The sequence below is a fragment of the Macrotis lagotis genome, chromosome 1, assembly GCF_037893015.1.
Source record: "Macrotis lagotis isolate mMagLag1 chromosome 1, bilby.v1.9.chrom.fasta, whole genome shotgun sequence".
Taxonomy (NCBI): Eukaryota; Metazoa; Chordata; class Mammalia; order Peramelemorphia; family Peramelidae; genus Macrotis; species Macrotis lagotis.
In genome coordinates this window covers 307,655,852-307,674,196 of record NC_133658.1, presented here as the reverse complement: position 1 = coordinate 307,674,196, position 18,345 = coordinate 307,655,852, and the positions used below count along the sequence as shown (strand labels likewise).

At 38.3% G+C, this 18,345-nt stretch overlaps 1 protein-coding gene across 11 annotated transcripts in view; it reads left to right on the top strand.

The window, feature by feature from the left end:
• Positions 1-18,345, top strand: part of ADCY7 (adenylate cyclase 7) — a 134,469-nt gene that overhangs the window by 35,142 nt on the left and 80,982 nt on the right. Inside the window, exon 1 of one of the 11 annotated variants that reach the window (XM_074211365.1) lies at positions 11,378-17,470. The exons of the other annotated variants lie outside the window; for them this stretch is intronic. The gene's annotated coding sequence lies outside the window, so the exon portion shown is untranslated. Of the gene's footprint in view, positions 1-11,377; positions 17,471-18,345 lie in introns of those variants that run through there. 11 annotated transcript variants of the gene reach the window in all.

Sequence of the window (18,345 nt, the reverse complement as noted above, 5' to 3'; positions counted from 1 at the left end):
AAAATACCTTACAAATCAGTAATTCTCTCTCTCTCATATTCTTGTTGATGCTGAACCATGGATATGTCAATGAAGAGAAACATTGGGGATCTGGGGTTCCTTTAAGGCTCTCACTCAAAAGGTGAGGGAATGAAAGGCTGATATAACTTTAAAGAATGCCACTGAAAACGCTCTCCTTTCAGTTTGGCATGGACATGGCAAGAAGTCTCCAGGTGGAAGGACTAAGGGAGGAGCATAGTGGGGAGATTTAATGGGTTCAATTACCCAGAAGTCGTAGGTTGATGTGGGAAAATGGAACTCACGGTTTGGTAAAAGAAGCAATTGAATTATTCTTGAGGATATGATCAGAGCCAAGGTCATTTCTACTTTTCAGTGTGCTTTCACCTGATTATCTTCTTGGATCCTCACTCTGTAATTACAAGGTAGGCTAGAATTGTTGTCTCCTTTGACCAAATGAAGAAACTGAGATGCAGAGAGAGGAAATGATTTTCCCAGTGTCAAGTAGCTAGTTAATAGCAGAGTTGGGATTAGAGTTTGTTTACAATGTATTATAAGTTTATAATATCTCATAAGAGTATAAACTCAGTGAGGGCAGGCACTGTTTTGTTCTTGGTCCCTCAACAGTTTCTTCTGTGTGTGTGTGTGTGTGTGTGTGTGTGTGTGTGTGTGTGTGTTTGTGTGTATGTATGTATCTGTGTGTGTGTCTGTCCACATACATATAGTATATTATGTATTAATTATGAATATTCTACATCAAGTATATTTTATGTTAAGTACTTATAACTAGGTACTTAATAAATGTTTGCTGAATTGAAAAAATTAAACCCCTGTTGTGAACTATACACTGAGGAGGTAAATGAAAAATGTTTTAAAGGAAATTATATTTTCTATAGGTCTCCTGTTTCACAATCCATGGTTCTTCCTGTTATACTAGAGGATCTTAAATGTACAGATATTCTTTCAAATACAAATTCTTATTTTATTTATTTATTTTTATATTTATTTACCTTTTTTAACATCACTAATTTCTGAATCCCTCTATCCTTCATCCCCTATACCTGCATGCTTTGCAAGGAAGGAAAGGAAAGAAACATTTTAAGAGCAGGCTCTGGGTCTGGCATTGTGCTAAAGGCTTCACAGATAATATCTTAATTTAATCTCACAATAACTCTCAACAGATAGATGCTACTATTATCACCTTCATTTTATATCTGAGGAAACTGAGAAAGGCACAGGTTAGCTGACTTGCCCAGTCTCTTAGAGAGAGAGTATATGAGGTCCAATTTGAACTCAGGTTTTCCTGACTCCAGTCCCAGTGATCTGTCCATGGTACTATCTAGTTGGCTTGAGGAAGAAATGAGTTTGTCTACCCAGCTCTTTTTACGCCCCCCTTGAGATTAGTCTGACTAATTCTACTTAAAGAGGGATAATTCAGTAGGATGGGATAAAGTAACTGGGCTCTCAGAATTTACTACCCTAGCAAATTCTTTTTGAAGAGGAGCTGAGGGATACACAGTGTATTCTAGTGGTCAGTCCTTTGAAGATGACAGTAGCAATTTGCTTTATGGTAGGAATCTTTCTTTTAAAATCTGATGAGTGGGTATATAAAGTCAAAGACTAGGATCCAAAGAATGGATCTTAGAAATCATTGGAAACTGAGTCCCAGAGGAGTTAAAGACATTTGTTCAAGGTCAAGGAGACATGGAGACCCAGGCGTTTAGGGTTTCTAAACCCAAATATATATATATATATATATATATATACATATATATATATATATATATATTTTTTTTTTTTAGGTTTTTGCAAGGCAAATGGGGTTAAGTGGCTTGCCCAAGGCCACACAGCTAGGTAATTATTAAGTGTCTGAGATCGGATCCGAACTCAGGTACTCCTGACTCCAGGGCCACTTTATCCACTAGGCCACCTAGACACCCCCCAAATATTCTTTATAGTCTACCTGGACCCTGTTTTAAGCAAACCAGCATATGAACATACAAATTTATATGAATTACCATTTAGGGAGTGATTGATATTTTACTTTCCAGAAGAATTCATCTGATAGGATTTAAGGCCAATGAGACCATAGAAACATCAGCCACCTGTTATCATTTATTTAGTTATTTAAGGCAATAGGATCAAGTGATTTGCCCAAGGTCACACAACTAGGCAATTACTAAGTGTCTGAGTTTAAATTTGAACTCAGGTCTTCCTGACTCCAGGACCAGTGCTCTAACCACTGCGTCATTTAGCTGTTCCCCCACCTGTTATCTTAAAGATAAGGATATTGGGATCTAGAGAAATAACAGGGACCTGACTAAGGTGATATAGGTCTTTCTGCCATGTCATACCTTGTTACAGAATTTTATTTTATGCATTGTTCTCCAGGAGCATTAAAAAAACAAAGACAAGAAAAAAGGTAAGATGTCAGACAACCTGGTTTCTAGGCCTGGAGTCTATTGTCATCCTTTGGTGAAATCTCAGGCAAGGAAACTGTGCCTTAGTTTCCTGTCAAGTAAATTCAATGGTCCTTATTTCACAGAGATATTATGAAGATCAGATGATATAGGAAATCACACTGCAACATGAAAATGCTTTAGGAAGGGGTTAATGAAAGTTTTTTGGCCTCCTGTCTCCTTCCTATAGTCTTCACTAGCAAAATGTCAGATCTGTGTCTTTGCCAGGGAAGAAGACTAGTTCCCAGGTACCAATTCTGGAAAACCCGGAGAGGTAACTGACTGGAGAGGGTGGTTGATGATTCATTGTTGAAAAGAATTTTTAGCTTTATGGGAGGATTTTGAATGGGAATCTTAGAAATTGTTAAACTCCCCGCTCTCCAATTGTCTCCTTTCCCCCTCACATTTTTTTTTAATAAATGAGGAACCAGAACTGAAGGAACTTCCCCCAGGTGACCCAGGTAGAAAGTGACAAAACCAGGATTTAAACCCATGAAAACAGGACCCTTGGCAGTGGCCCTGGGGCCTCCTCACTGCTACAATAGAAATAGGAGCTTGTGGTTTTTGCAGCCATTAGGATTGGGATTGGGACTGCTTTCATATCTGAAATGGATTTTTCTGGGTCCCAGCAGCTGATTTCTTCTGAACTCCCTTTGTTGGTTTGTAGAAGTTCCCTTTTCTACCCTGTGCCTTTTTAGTTCTGAGTCCTGATAAAAACGGTTGTAGACATAATCTCAGGCATGCTTTCTCTACAACTTTCACCCATTGCTTCCCTTTAGGGACAAGCAAAAGTAAAAGTAATCCTTCTGCTGCTTAATTCTAAAAGATTTGTGATGGAAAATGCCATTTACATCAAAAGAAAAAACTATGGAGTCTGAATTCAGACCAAAGCATACTATTTTCCATTCTAAAAATGTGGTGTATGGTTTTCCCCCCCTTTTCTCATGTTTTTTTCCCCTTCAGTTCTGATTTTTCTTTCACAACATAATTAATATGGAACCATACTAAAACATGATTGTACATAGATAATCTATATCAGATTACTTGCTGTCATGGGGAGGGGGAAGGGAAGGAAAGGGAACAGAAAAATGTGGAACTCAAACATTTACAAAAGGATGAATATTGAAAACTATCTTTGTATGTGATTAGAAAAATTAAATAAAATAACATTTAAAAAAGTCTTTCATATATTTGAAGGGGGTTATCACCTTCTCTTTAAGTATTTTTTTTCCTCTAGGTTTCCTTGTGCCATAGTCTTAGTTCCTTTGCATTCCTTGTCATCTTTCTTTTGAGTGCCTTGTTTTTATTGTTGTTCTTACTAAAATGATCAGAATAGAACACAAATGTGTTTGATCAGAGCAGATGTCCCTAGTCCTGCCTACTAAGTTTCCCTTAACATAGGTAGTATAAGATTTCATTAGGTTTGGGAACTTTCTCATCACATTATTAATTCATTGTGAGCTTTCAGTCTACTAAACCTGATATTAGATATATGTATATAAAACAGTTACTATGTGCTAAGCATTGTGCTGGGCGCTTATTATCTCATTATTTTCTTCATTTTACAGATGGAAAAAGAGAGGCAAACGGAGGTTAAGTGTTTTGGCCAGGGTCACAAAGCCTGTGTCTGAGGCTGGATTTGAAATCAAGTCTTTCTGATTCCAGGCTTAGTACTCTATCCCCTTTGCTACCTAGATGTTCTTAAAGATTAAAAGTCTTTTAGCCATATGTCCCCTAATTTTGTCCCTGAGAGGTAGACTTTTTGAATTTAAGGTTTTTTTTTTGTTTGTTTTTTAGGTTTTTGTTAGGCAGTGGGGTTAAGTGGCTTGCCCAAGGCCACACAGCTAGGTAATTATTAAGTGTCTGAGACTGGATTTGACTCAGGTACTCCTGACTCCAGGGCCAGTGCTCTATCCACTGTGCCACCTAGCCACCCCTGAATTTAAGTTTAAGACTTTACATTGCTCACATTAAGAAGTAGAAATTATCTTTTAAAATATTTTTGTCTATCTACTATAACCTAGCATATCATTTTATGTATAATAAATGCTAGCCAATGTTTCTTGAATGAACCAACATGTTTCAGATCATCAAAGTCTTAGAATAGCTGTACTGACTGGATACATTATAAATTCATGTCAGCCAACTTTAACTGAGCCTCCATCCTTCATATTTTACTTGCTCTCTCACTCTCCACAACAGTTATTAAAAAATCTTCTCTTCTCTCCATAAATATTCTACCACTTCACTCCCTTTCAGCAGAGAACTTGAAAAATTGAGGTCATTCAATTTAAACTCTCTCTTCTTCAAGTTCCTTGTCTGTTTCCCAGACTCTGACAATGAGGTTCTTTATTTTTTTTAATTAAATTCATTTCAATTAACAAGGATTTATTTGCTTTCCCTCCTACTTCCCATCCTCTATCCACTGAAAAAGAAAACAAATAACTATATAGCAAAGCAAAACAAATTCTTAAATTGGCCATGTCCAAAAATGTGTATCTCATTCTGCATATTTAATCCATCAGCTCTTTATCAGAAAGGTGGGTAACATTTTTCATTTTTGGTTTTTAGTGGCTCTTCTTGTCAAGTCATCCTTGTACATTTTTGCCTAATCTTATCTTCTTTTATCTTCAGATTGCAGCTTCAATCATCTACCTTCTTTTTCTTCTCTTCTTCTGTCTACTGGTTCCTTCTCTATTGTCTTTACTCTGATCCAAGTCTTTCCTGTCCTTAAAAAACTTGGACTGTTCCCTTTCATTTCCCCAGGCTATTTCTAACTCTAGCCCTATATCTTTCTCTTCTTTTTCTTAGCCAAACTCTTGAAAAAGCTCTCTATACTGATCTCCTCTCTCTCTCTCTCTCTCTCTCTCTCTCTCTCTCTCTCTCTCTCTCTCTTGAACTTTTATGTAGTCTGATTGTTGACTTTATCACTGCTTTTCCCAAAGTTACCAATGATTCTTTTAAATAAATCATTTGGCAATTTGTCAATTCTTGTCCTTTTTTTAAAAAAAATATGTGAACATTTTAATATTTTATTTAATTCTAGTATTTCTTGAATCATCTACTGCATTTGATACAATTAACTATCTACTACTCCTGAATTCCCTCCCTGCTCTGGGTTTTCATGACATTATTCTTTCCTGGTTCTTCATTTACCTGCATGCTCCTGTCTCCTTTGTTGTCTCATCACATTCCCTAGATGTGGGTTTTCCTTAAGGTTCTGTATGAGATTCTCTTTCCTTCTCTCTCTTAGGAAGCTCCTCATTTCCTATGGGTTGAATTACAATCTTTATGCAGTTGACTCATAGATCTATGAGACTTACTTTGGCTTTTCCCAGTTGCTTGTTGGTTATTTCAAACTGAATGTCCCAGAGTCATCTCAAACTCAACATATCCAAAAAAGAACTCATTATTTTTCTTAAAATTAATTTTAAAATTAAAATCATCATTGCCTTCCAGTCTCCCAGGCAGATATATTTTTTAATTTAATTTAATTTTTCTCAATTACATGCAAAGGTAGTTTTCAACATTTGTCCTTTTGCAAGCTTTTTGAGTTCCATGTTTTTTTGCCACTCTCCCTTCCCACCCCCTCCCCATGCCAGTGACAATTTGATATAGGCTGTACATGTACAATTATGTTTAACTTATTTCCATATTAGTCATGTTGTGAAAGAGGAATTAGAACCTAGGGGAAAAACATGAGAAAGAAAGAAAAACCAAAATATTTAAAAAGTGAATGTGGTCTGCTTTTCTCTGCATTCAGGCTCTGTAGTTTTTTCTCTGGATGTGGATGGCATTTTCTGTGACAGCTCTCTCAGGATTGTCCTTGATCACTCTACTATTGAGAGAAGCTGTGTCCATCATAGTTGATCATCTCACAGCTTTGCTGTTATAGTATACAATGTTTTTCTGCTTCTGCTTCTGCTTTCATTGAGCATCAGTTCATGCAAGTCTTTCCAGATTTTTTCTGTGACTGTTCATGATTTCTTACAGAACAATAGTGCTCTATAACATTCGTATTCCACAATTTGTTCAGCCATTCCTCAATTGATGCACATCTCCTCAATTTCCAATTCTTTGACACTACATAAAGAGCTGCTATAAATATTTTTGTATATATGGATCTTTTCTCATTTTTATGATCTCTTTGGGATATAGACCTAGTAAGTGATATTGTTGGATTGTTTTATTGTTCTTTAGGCACAGTCTTATTGTTCTTTAGGCAGAGATCCAAATTGCTCTCCAGAACTCCAGAATGGTTGGATCAGGTTACAATTTCACCAACAAAGCATTTGTGTCCCAGTTTCTCCACATCCTCTCCAACATTGATCATTCTGCTTTTTTGTCATTTTAAGCCAATTTGGTAGGTATAAGGTGGTACCTCAAAGTTATTTTAATTTGTATTTCTCTAATCAACAATGATTTGGAGCATTTTTTATGACTATAGATAGCTTTAATTTCTTCATCTGAAAACTATCAGGTTGGTAATCTTGACATTATCTTGGATTTCTCCTTCTCTCTCACTTTATATATCTCAATCAGTTGTTAAATATTGCCCTTTCTTCCCTGACAAGTCTCATATCCGACCCCTTCTCTCTTTATTTATATAATGGACATTTTAGTTTAGGCTCTTATTATTTCTCACCTTGATTATTGCAATAGAGTCCTAATTGGTCTCAAGTCTCTTTCCACTCCAATTTATCCTGCAGACTACTGCCAATGTGATTTTTCTTTAGTTCAGATATAAAAACCATGTCATTTCTGTAATCAGTTAACTGCAGTGGCTCCCTAAGACCTCTAGAGTAAAATATGAACTGTTCTTTAGCATGTAAAATGCATTCTATCCTGTCCCCAGTGAATCTTTCTATCTTCTTTTCTAGGGCACATTGCAGTCTAGCCAGATTAGTTTTGTTTCTGTTCTTCACACATAGTGCTCCTTTATCTTTAGGGTCTTGCATTCCTGGAATATACTCCCTCCTTACCTCTGCCTTACGTATTTCCTACCTTTTTTAAAGGTGCAACTCTTTAAAACATTTCTTAAAAAACTCTTGAAAAACAACATGATGCAATTATATATTTATATTTTATATATTTAAAATGAATAGCAAGTTGTACATGATAGATTTGCAATTTCTTTTTTTTTTTTAGGTTTTTGTAAGGCAAATGGGGTTAAGTGGATTGCCTAAGGCCACACAGCTAGGCCATTATGAAGTGTCTGAGGTCGGATTTGAACCCAGATACTCCTGACTCCAGGGCCAGCACTTTATCCACTGTGCCACCTAGCCACCCCTAGATTTGCAATTTCAATGAACCTGTCAGTGTTTGTCTTTTAAAAATATTTATTGCATAAAATAAAAATTAAATAAATAAAACTTTTAAAAGAATAATTTCCTTTTAGAGTTGTTAGCTTTACAAAAAGCAAAAAGAAAAGATGCAAAAGTCATTTTCTGAATTTTCCAACTGCTAATGCCCTCTCTGCTTAAATATCTGATATTTAACTACTTTGTATTTATTTTAGTTTGCATTCTTGTAGATATAGATTTATCTTGTAGATACAGATTTATTTCCTCCATTAGAATAAAAGATTCTTGCAAGGTGAAATTCTTTCATTTTAACACATAGCTGGATTTTACTAAATATTTATGGATTAATATGATTAGGATAAGGCTAGGGGAGAAGCAGGAATTGGAAGAGGTTGGAGAAAGAAGCTACAGCAAAGTTCTGTCAAATTAATTGAATTCAGTAAATATTTATTGTACATAGCACTGGGCTGTTTCTTAGAGGAATATAATGTTTAAATGAGGCATAATCCCTGAACACAGACAGTTTACAGCCTAAGGAGGGATGGGAATGACATAGGAAACCATAATGCACACGATTATAAGTGCTATTAGCTTCAATGTGTATTATGAGGAATTAAGTGAGGAGAGAGGGCTTCATGGAGTAAAGCGGCACATGAATTGTGTTTTATATTGTGAGAAGTGATTAATTAGGTTAAAAGGGACAGGGAGGATGCTCTAGGTCTTAGAGGCAGATTGGATATGGTCAGGGCAAGTCATACTGGAGATGATGAAAATCTTGCCTTGTCTTCAGTGTCTACCCAGCTGGAGTTATACCTTCCATATGATGCTTTCTCAGTTGTTGTCCTTTAAACTCAAAAGTTGTCCTTTAAACTTAGTGCTTGGTTTACTCTTTGGACAATCACATAACATCTTGCATCAAAATCTCTTTTGACCTATTGGGAAGATGAAGATCTTGTATTTTTCATAACCTCTTATTTCAGAGTCTTGGATCCTTGGAGCTACAAGAGAATGTGGTGACACATCTAGTATAGTAAATTTTATTGAAAATTGGTTTTTCTCAGTTAATTGGCATTTATTTTCTTTTACTTGTACCCCCTCATTGGCAGAAAGCAAAAAAAAAAATTCTTGTATGGACTGTATCCAAAAAGAAATTTCTTCTTTGTTGCAGCCTGACTCAATTACCTTTCTTCAGGAGGTGGGTAGCTTGCTTCCCTTTGGGATTTCCTTTGGAATCCTAGGTCATTGCACAGTTCAGAGCCCCAAATCTTTCAGATTTGTTTGTACTGACAACGGTTTCCTAAATCATTCTCCTGATTTTGCTCACTTTACTCTGCATCAGTTCAACATCACTTCATCATATAGAGGAGAGGACCCAATTCAAAGGAAAGGAGAGGACTTCTTTCAAGGTCACGGAGCTAGTCGGGGCAGATTTGGAACTAGAAGCCATGTCTCTTTGGTCACTATGAGGCTCTTTTTTTGATAACATAAAGTGTAAGATTTTTCCGGAGAAAGCTAAGGAGAAGTAACAAAGTCTTCAAAGGTTGTTTGAATTGCTTTTCTTGAGAGACAGCTAAATGGCATGGGGCTGTAGCCCTGGAGTCAGGAGGATCTAGGTTCAAATATGACCTCAGACACTTGCTAGCTGTGTGATCCTGGGCAAGTCACTTAAGCCTGATTGCCTCCCCAAAATATATGAACAAAAAATGAGAAGAGAATTGCTGCCATTTGTAAGATCAAGTTCAGTGGGGGCAGGGGGAAGGGGGAAACTTCCAGTCTAGTTAAATGCTTTCACTAATTGCCAATATTTATATAGAATCTTCCATGTGCTAGGCACCATGTTAACTGCTTTACAAATACTCTATATACAAAAACAAATGAATACTGCAAGGATCTCATTTGATCATCACAACATCCACATTTTACAATTGAGGAAATCAAGGCATAGAGATGTTTTTTTCTAGGGTAGCATGGTATTGAGGGTCCCTATGTACTGTGCCATTGATTTGGAACCCAGTTGTTGGGAAAACTTCATCGAGAGAAATCCTAGAATTGCTTCCCTCCCTGCTTTCAAATGGTCCTAACTGCTGGAAGTTTTAGTCATGGTTTGTCCTTGGAATAGCTGAGTTTTTCTAAGCTTGGGAAACATGACCTATTGGATGATGCTTCTTTGCTTGGTCTGTAAACTTCTTCATTTTCTTTTTTTAAGAAAAAATGATGAAAAGTTAGTAAATGGTCTTTTCCATGCATTCTCTGCTCCCTCTCCCACCACCCTGTGGAAATTCAAAACTTTCAAAAGTTATTCTGCTGTTTTAGCATTTCGGTTTCCTCTTGTGGTTAGCAATATTGATGAAGTCTGCAGAGTGGAGTCATAGCCCCTTCTGGGAGGCACTAACCATTCTATCTCCCAGCTTGAGGACCTTCATTTTGCCAATGGGGAAACTGAGGCCAGAGAGATATGATTTATCTTAGGGCAGCTTTCAAAGAGAAAGGTTCCTTCCAATAACCAGGTTCATCTTTCTCGCAAAAACCATGACTGAGGAATTTTCTCCTCTCCTCAATATCTTCTCTGCCCATCTCCACTGCTTTCACCCCATATTTCTAGGATCAAGGATTTAGAGCTGTCAAGGACCTCTGAGGTTATCTAGTTCAACCTCCTATTTAAAATATGAGGAAAATGAAACACAAAAAGATTCAGTAATTTTCCCAAGGATCCTCAGGTGCTAAGTGCCAGAGGAAAGAGTCCAAGCCAGATCCTCAGCTTCCAAAACACAGTGTTCCTTCTACTCAGACAGTTGAAACCTACACTTGAAATACTCCATTTTCTACCCCTTGGGGGAGAGGACATTTCTACTTTCCTTGTTTGAAGAAAGCAGAAGTTTGAGAAGGAGAAGAAAAAATAAATGTTGGACATGCTCATTTTTTAGGGCAGCCGATCTTCTTGTTTCACAAGCCTTGGAGAAGCCACAACCCCTGAGGAGATTCTTAATTCTTACCTACATGGACCTTAGGTAGAAGCTTAGGGAGAGATGACCTTTGGTTTCAGCTGGGACTTTCTTCCAGTCAGTCCATTGATTCCATATTTTCTTTCCTATTATCTTCTCTTCTCTGCAGTCCTGTAGCTCTTGTCCTCTGGACCACCCATTTTGGCCTTGAAACACAAGGCTTGCTTTTTTATCTGCTGCACAACATCATTGTTTCAGAGCTTAGAGGGAGCTATCGGGCCTTACCATACACAAATGAGACTCACTCCCTTCTCCAGATCTGATTGGGCTACCCTTTCTCTGCTTTTGGACAGAACTTTTGGATGCTTTTAGATAGTTCTCCCTCTCTCTATCCATAAAATCAGTCTAAATCTGCTCCTTTGCATCTTCACCCATTCTTCCCAATTTTTCCCTCTAGAACCAAGCACTGTAGATATTGGCCCCAGGAAACCAGGTAGGGGTGCAGTATCTGGGAACTCCTTTTCTTTTTTTCCTCTTGTATTTCTTTTCACTTATGTGTGTGGGTATACATATATAAATTTATTTATTTTTCCAAATACATGCTAAGATAATTTTCAACATTCATTTTTTGTAAGATTTTGAGTTCCACATTTTTCTTTCTCTCTTCATCCTTTCCTTCCCTACATCCCCTATATGTATAGGTTGTACATATATAACTATGTTAAACATATTTCCATATTCGTCATGTTGTGAAACAAGAATCAGAATAGAAGGGAAAAATCATGAGAGGGAAAAACATAAAACAAGTTTAAAAAAAGTAAAAATAGTATACTTTGGTCTGCATTTGGATGCTATCATTCTGTCTCTGAATGTGGACAGTATTTTCCATCATAAGTCCTTTAGAATTGTCTTTGATCATTCCTGTTACTTCTTTTCTATAGAGAAGATGTATTCAAGCATGGTTTCTTCTATTTACCCATTTCTTTTACCTCCTCACTTACAAATGGCTGATCCTTAATGTCACATACATTCCTCTGGCCTCTTCTGAAGGGGTCAGTGTACCATGTATGAAAGAATGGGGTCTGGGTTAGAGGAAACAATTTCTCTTCTGCCTAGCCCAGACCTGGTACCTTCATTTACAAGGCTGTTGTCTTTTTTTTTTTTTTTTTTTTTAGGTTTTTACAAGGCAAATGGGGTCAAGTGGCTTGCCTAAGGCCACACAGCTAGGTAATTATTAAGTGTTTGAGACCGGATTTGAACCCAGGTGCTTCTGACTCCAGGGCTGGTGCTTTATCCACTGCACCACCTAGCCACCCCAAGGCTGTTGTCTTTCATTGGCCCTAATTTGAAGAGAAAGTACCAGGAAGTTGTACTAGGGCTGGAATTTTGAAGCTGTGAACCAGGTGCCAGCCTCTGGTACATCTGAGATATCCGTGGACATACTTCCTGTGTCAGTGACCTTTCACAGGATGCATCCTGCTACATTTCTAAAGTAGAGAGAAGAAAAAATTTCAGAGAATCCATTCTTGAGTGAGAGAACCTAGAGATAGTGGAGATAATACAACTTAAAAATTAAAAAGGAAGATAGAATAAAAGTTCACCTATGCATGTGAGATCTATTTTCAATCTTCCTGGCTAAATTTACTGAATCTGGGCTTGGGGTAATTTAAGTTTATGGAACTGGATACATAGGTACATGACTTGAATGATGACCAAAGTCTGAACTCAGTGACTTTCTTGAAATTGGTCCAATACGACTATAAATTAACTTGGTGTCCATTCTCTTGTACTTTAGATACAGAAGACCTGGATTTGAATCCTGACTTTGCCATTTATTACCACTTTGATTTGGGGCAGGTCATCTCATCTGCAAAATGAGGGGCCAGAGTAGATGACTTCCAAGATCTATTATTTAAATCTATGATTCCATAATCTCTTTTTGGAAGTAGGAATTAGGTGCCAATTGGTTCAAAACACTTTCTTTAAAATCTTCTTAATTTTTAACTTGGTGGTTCTCTTGTTCTGTACCAAGTCTTCTATTGTATTTTTCCTTTATCTTCCCTTCCTGAGGTTCTGATGCTTTGACTTTTTGGACCATCCATTTTTGGCACATTTTATCTTGTATTGAGTTTACAACAGCAGTATTTCAGAGCATGGACATTATCTCAGAGACCTCACTTTTGAGGATGATTCTCCTACTCCACCTATTCATCCCAACCAGAGTGGGTTTTTTCCCCATGCTATCTGGTCTGGGGTGGGAGAAGGGAAGACAAAGATTTGAAAAGAGTGGGATTTGATTGAAAATGGGAACTGAAAGGAGCTATGGGTAAGTAGTTCCCTTTCAATGTCTACCACAAATCAGACCCTTAATTTCTCTTTAACTTTTATCACTGACTAACATTATTTTGGGAAAGTCACTTCCTGTCTCAGTTTTCTCCTTTGAAAAATGAGACTTAACTCTGTTGTCTCTATGATCCTTTCCAAGTCTAATAGTTTTATGTGTCTACAGTGATAGATTAAGCCTTTAAATACTAATAGCTTTATTAAAGTGAGAGAAAGCATGATAGAATGACTTGAAGGTCAAGTCTTGGAGGTGGAAAGTCTTGGGTTCAAGTTTGTCTGTAACACATTCTGGCTGTGGGGCCATGGACAGATCTCTTAACCTATCAGTGTACCAAATCACTCTGAAAACTGTCAAACCCAGCTGAGCTGCTGATTTCTTCATACAGATGAACTCGGAGATCCAGACAATTTCTTTCTAGCCATCCCCAGCCTCCAACATTGATAACCTGTGCTCTTTCTAAGTCCTTTGCTATTCATTGTCTCATTTGAACCTGTCAGTGTTCATCACGGATCCAGCCTGGGCTTAGCAATGTGGATAATTAGCCTGCCCTTTCTTTCAGGCCAGTCAAACTACAGCGGGTCCCTTTCCCAGTTGGGAGATTGTGTATCCTAGTGACCAGAACTTTGGTTTTTTTCCATGCAAAGAACCCCATTTCCCTTTTCTTTGTACTAAAAAAATAAATTCCAGGTGTATATGACCATGGAAAAACTTCCTGGGGTTTTGAAATTCAGGGAAATTTGAAAATTCAAGCTCTAAAAGAGCCAGTTATGGTGAGGGTCTTCTTCCAGGCTTATGTGCCTATGTTGCCATAGTTTCCTTCTCTATCTAAACAGGACTGGGAACCCAGGAAAAAGTATTCCCAGTTGGCTTCTTTGTTGGTGGAGGGAGTGGCCAGGTTGAATTTGCCTCAACTCAGCAAATTTTTAAGAGCTTTCTATGTGATCAGCCCAGGATTAGGCACTGGTCCTAAGACTAAGACCTATTCCTTACCCTTAAAGGGATTATAATTTTGTTGGGGAGACAAGATGAATATATATAAGAGGGCTCTTAGACAACAGTGCAAGACAGGACGTGATTCAGGATAAGTGTTGGAGGAGATCACAGATTGTGAGCTAAAAGTCATCTAGTCTAACCAGCTTATTTCACTGATGAGGAAACTTAAGAGATCCTGGGTTCATACCTGTCCATGGTGACAGGTGGTATGGAAGAGTAAGTATGCAAAACCGGGACCCCTGGTTTCAAATCCAGATCAGACAAGAGAATCCCACATTTCTGATCCTGGACTTGAGGGATAAGAAAAGTATTTGTGGAGGTTGTCAGCTTTGACTTGGGCTTCAAATATTTTGCAATTGATTAAAAAGAGAATTCCTAGGATTTTCTTGAATTCCTGGGTTTGATTGAAATTCTACCTCTCCTTCAAGACCCAGGTTAAATGTACCTTTTCTGATCTGATCCCTTCACAGGTGGGGAGGGGACTTGATTTCTTTCCTTTTTGACTCTCATAGCCTGTGCAAAGAGATCATAGATTCAGAGCCAGAACAGAATTTAGAGGCCATTGAATTCCACCCTTTCATTTTACAGATAAGGAAACTGAGACTCAGGAAGGGTAAATGATTTGCTCAAAGTGGTATAGGTAGTGTCAGAGGAGGGATTTGAACCCAGACTCTCTAACTTCAGAATCCATGATCTCTCTATTCTAACACAATTCCTCTGCTGTATTTTGTTTTGCTTTAAAATCTATATTGTAGTTAATAGGTGCATTGGCTACTCAGGGAGAACTAGCACCTCTGGTATGAGGGGTTGTGGAGTCCTTTTCCAGGGTGCTCATCCACCTTTAGTATCCACCTGTCACCTAGTTTTCACCTGTGACTCCAAAAAACTGTGACATGTATTGGGGCCAACACCCAGGTAAATTGTATCGGCAGATGAACTGAGTTTGAGAATAATGAACAGGTCAAAACCCCTCAGAGGGTTTAGTTCACAAACTTGTGAAGACCTTCCCATGTGGAATGGGTGAATAAGGACAATTTATTCCAATAACTATGAGAGTGGCTGAAGCAGGTGCTATGGAGTCCTTATGGTATGGTCAGACATTGAAGATGCCAAGGTTATCCCCTGCATTCTGAGCCATCATCAGTTCTGACTTTTGTCTTGTCATGAGACTTCAATGACTCTGTAAGAGAGAGTGAGACATAATGACTTTGTTCCACACTGTTTCACTTCAATTTGATTAAGGCAAGTCATCACTCATTTGTGATATCATTGTGGGTGTCACTGGTCTTCTTCAAAAGATGAACAACAATGATATTGTAGTTATCTATGTACTCATCTTATTTCCCACTGTGAGCCACCATGAACACAGAGACAGACTTTGGGATATTTTTGTAATCTCTGTATTTCAGGTCCTCTATCACTGGATATATGGTGAGAATACTTGTTACGCTAAGTAGAATTAAGAAGCTTCTCTATCTAACTCTCAGACTGCTGACCACACCCTGATTCTCTTCCTTCTTTCCCCCCCCAACTTTGGACTGCAACCTTCATTCTCTACAGGCAAAAACATGAGGGTTTGGTTTTATTTTCCCTTCACAGATAAGCAGGTTTGGGGAAGGAGGAGAAAAAGTGGAATTTATTGACTAAAAAAAATGACAGGAGAGAATTACATCCGGGAAGCCTTTAAAATGTTTGTTTAAAAAAGTTCTCTAATATATCTGTCTGTAAAGAAACTATTGCATAACTTCAGTTCAGAAAACTCTTATTAAACTCTTGTTATATTCTAGGCCTCAGGGACATAAAGACAAAAATGAAACATTTGCTGCACTCAAGGAACTTACCATTATGTTTTTTATTGTTCGTCATGTCCAACTCTTCATGACTCCATGGACTATGCCACTATAGTCCATGGAGTTTTCTTGGCAAAGATACTGGAATGGTTTGCCATTTCCTTCTCCTGTGGATTAAGGCAAATAGAGGTTAAGTGACTTGCTAGAGTTCAAGGTCTAATTTGAACTCAGATCCCCCTGATTCTGGAGAGCTAGGTAACAGAGTGACTAGAGCACTGGACTTGGAATAAAGAAGACATCTTCCTGGGTTCATATTTGGCTCTTTCTAGTGACCCTGGACAAATCACTTAACCCTGTTTGGTTGCCTTAGTTCCTCACCTGTAAAATGGTCTGGAGAAGGAAATGGAAAATCAGTCCAACATCTCTGCCAAGAAAACCCCTCAAAAACAGGACCAAGAAGAGTCAGACTGGATTCTATCCACTGTGCCACCTAGCTCCTAGCACCTAGCATTCTACTGGCTATTATGTATTGTAGTTGCTGGTAAATGTTTAATAACTGCTCTCTTGGATACAAAAACACAATAAACTGCATTAATATTTTTTCCTTCTCTTTATTAAGATTTGTTGTATTGTCCTTTTTCGAGGTGCAAATGCTCATCCTGAAAATGGGCTCTTTAACTGGTAAAATATACACTTGACCCTGAAAGATTTATTTTAAATACTATGTTTTTATAGAAGTATGAGATAATATGTGATAAAAATGATTCCTATCAAATGACTGGATTTCAATGGATTTCACAGTCATTTGTATCAAATGACTGGATTTCACTGAGGATACAATCAATGAAATGAAGTCCTTACCCTCAAAAAGTTTATAGTCTAATGGGGAGGAGAAACAAGATGTAAAAGGATGTAAGAAAGGGTGTTTGTGTGTGTGTGTGTGTGTGTGTGTGTGTGTGAGAGAGAGAGAGAGAGAGAGAGAGAGAGAGACAGACAGACAGACAGACAGACAGACAGAGAGAGGAATAGAGAGACAGACAGAGACACACACAGACAGACAGACAGACATATAGAGTGTGTGTGTGTGTGTGTGTGTGTGTGTGTGTGTGAGAGAGAGAGAGAGAGAGAGAGAGAGAGAGAGAGAGAGAGAGAGAGAGAGACTGGGACAGAGAGACAGAGGAAGAGACAGTGAGATGGGGAGAGAGATAGAGTCACATAGAGATAAAGAGAGACAGATACATAAAGACACAGATACATAAAGTGAGATAGAGATAGATAGAGACTGAGACCAGTCTTTTGGAGAAGAAACAAAGAAGGACAGCTATCTACTGTGGAATGAATCATGTCCAGTTCTATCCTCTCCAAAGGAAGGCGTTGGGAGGAGTTTGTAACTCCACCCCACAGTCTTCTAATCAGAGGAGAGCAGAGGATGAGAGAGGTGCTGTCAGTTCAGGCTTGAATTATCAGCATGGTGATGAAATTAGAGGTGATGAGCTTTACCCTGAGAAAAGCATCTTGTTCTATGGAGGTGAAACCAAGCAGGGCAGCAGGTACAGAGTGGAGTTGACAGCCAGCCCAGAGTTAAACAAGTTCACTTCCTAGAGAAACACTACTAGATACTTTACCAGCTGACTTCTTTCAGGTGATTATATCTTGCTTCCCTGAATTCCTTACCCTTGTGGGAGGATGTTCTAATGGGACAAATGTCTTTGACATTTGTCTAGAGATTGTCTCAAAAACTTCTTGGAACTTTTTCTCCTAAATTTTCATTCTCCTCTCTGACCCTGGTTTTGTTTCTTCGGTCCACCTGTGTCTGTTGGATATTCTGTGGTCCAGGACCCTCTCCTACAAAGTCCTGTGATAATGGGTGATGGCGGCATTTGCAAACCAGCAAACCTGTCACTTTGGAGTTTCCCTGGTGACTTTCCTGGGACAAGACCTTCTAACCCTTCTGAGTAATTGGAATTGTTTGCTTCTATGTGAGGAGGTGGGAATTGTTGTAAGGTGGGGGAGGGGAGAAAGAAGGGGGATTAGTGAAGCATTATTAGAAAGGAACAGGTTTTCTGCCTTGCAACAACTTGACTGCACAACTTAATTGCGGCTCTCAGACCAGAGGATTGTTGACTACGGTTCTGGGGCTTCTTGGGCAAAGGTAGTTTGAGAATCCAGGAATAGTTGATTCAAAGCTAGCTGTCTTAACTGTTTCCTGAACATGGCTTCATCCATCTGGAAACTGGAGAGGATGGTTTCCATATAAAGATGAACTATGAGTAAGGGTCATAATAGAAAGAATGCTTGACTCTAGATCTTTGAGTTTGGATTCCATGCCCATCACTTACCAGGTGTCTAACTATAGGGATTCATTTAGGCTGAGTTTCTACCCATATAAAATGGGGTGGATACAACCCAGAGATGATGGGAGACTCCTATGAGATCATGACTGTAAATGCTTTCATAAACCTTAAAGCTATGTAAATGTCAGCTCTTGTTCCCACAGAGGCAAATTAGAGTTTCTGA